The sequence below is a fragment of the Lactuca serriola genome, chromosome 3, assembly GCF_051521515.1.
Source record: "Lactuca serriola cultivar US96UC23 chromosome 3, Lser_US96UC23_V15, whole genome shotgun sequence".
NCBI classification, from domain to species: domain Eukaryota; kingdom Viridiplantae; phylum Streptophyta; class Magnoliopsida; order Asterales; family Asteraceae; genus Lactuca; species Lactuca serriola.
The window spans coordinates 179621238-179622448 of NC_136410.1; positions in this window are offsets into that span (position 1 = coordinate 179621238).

A 1211-nucleotide genomic window follows, 5' to 3' on the forward strand; every position below is an offset into this window, starting at 1 on the left:
AAGGACTAAGGGATCAAGTACACATTCTTCTGCACTAGCCAAAGTTCACCACAAGAGATGGATAAGACTATTCGTCATGATTTACTAAGGTTTAGTAAATATGATTATATTTACAAGCCTAAGTATAATTCTAAGACAATGGAAAATTTACAATGTATGACAGACCGAATAAGAAGAATCAAATTAGGCAGAAGGATAAAATTTTCTCAAATCTGAAAAGATGGGAGAGTATTTTAGTATCATGCTTTAAAATCATCTTAATGATTTTGAGACCTTGTCACAATTCATCCTCTAAGTGCATTTTGATAGTTAAGAAGAGGAGTTATGAATTGTTGAAATGGTTAAATTAAGAAGATGATTCATACTTCGTTCCAAAAACAATTCTTAGAGTTATATTCTAAGATTGTATCTTGAGTGACATGTCTTAAATAAGGTTTATAACACTTATCAAATGTAAGAGTAAAAGTTTTCTACTTTTGTACATTTGAAATTGGTAAGTTGTGATGTTTTGGATAAAACAAAGACCAACCAAGGCCAATTATGTTAAGTGTTTGTCTTGATTAGAATCCACACAATCTCTTGAATATTTGGCAAGAAGGTCTTATAGGTCAATAAGACAGTGGCAGTCTAAAAAATCCTGAAAGGGTTTCAAGAAGTAATCAAGAATAAAACATGTATTTCATCACTAGCACGCAACTAGAGGTTTATAACCTATCTTGTTGACATTTATGTGCCCATTCTAGTTAAAGTTGGCTTTGCATATGAGTTCTTAGATTTCTCAATTGGTTGCATATCAACTTGGAAGCAATGGCAGGCCCTTGAGCTGCCAGGTGGCAAGAATTTAAGATTGCACAAGTTCAGTCCATATGAATTTGGAATTGTCACTAATCTTGTCTTATGATTATGGTTTTGACAAAAATTCACATGGAAAGGAACACATATACCATAAAATCTAAGGGTCATAAGGTTTCTCTCCGATTCATGAAAATGATGGTGAGGAAACACTTCCACCAAGTAGATTTGAAGCATATAGCAATGGTCTAAACAATTGAGACTATGATTACGACATCCCTTTTCATAGTTCTGAAATTGTTTAGACACACCTGTGAGCTATCTAAGATAAGGTGTATGATTTTGATAAAGTCTTATCAAAGCAATCTAGTATTGACCTCTAGAAGTGCAGTTGTTTTCTGGATACATGTCAAAGCTAG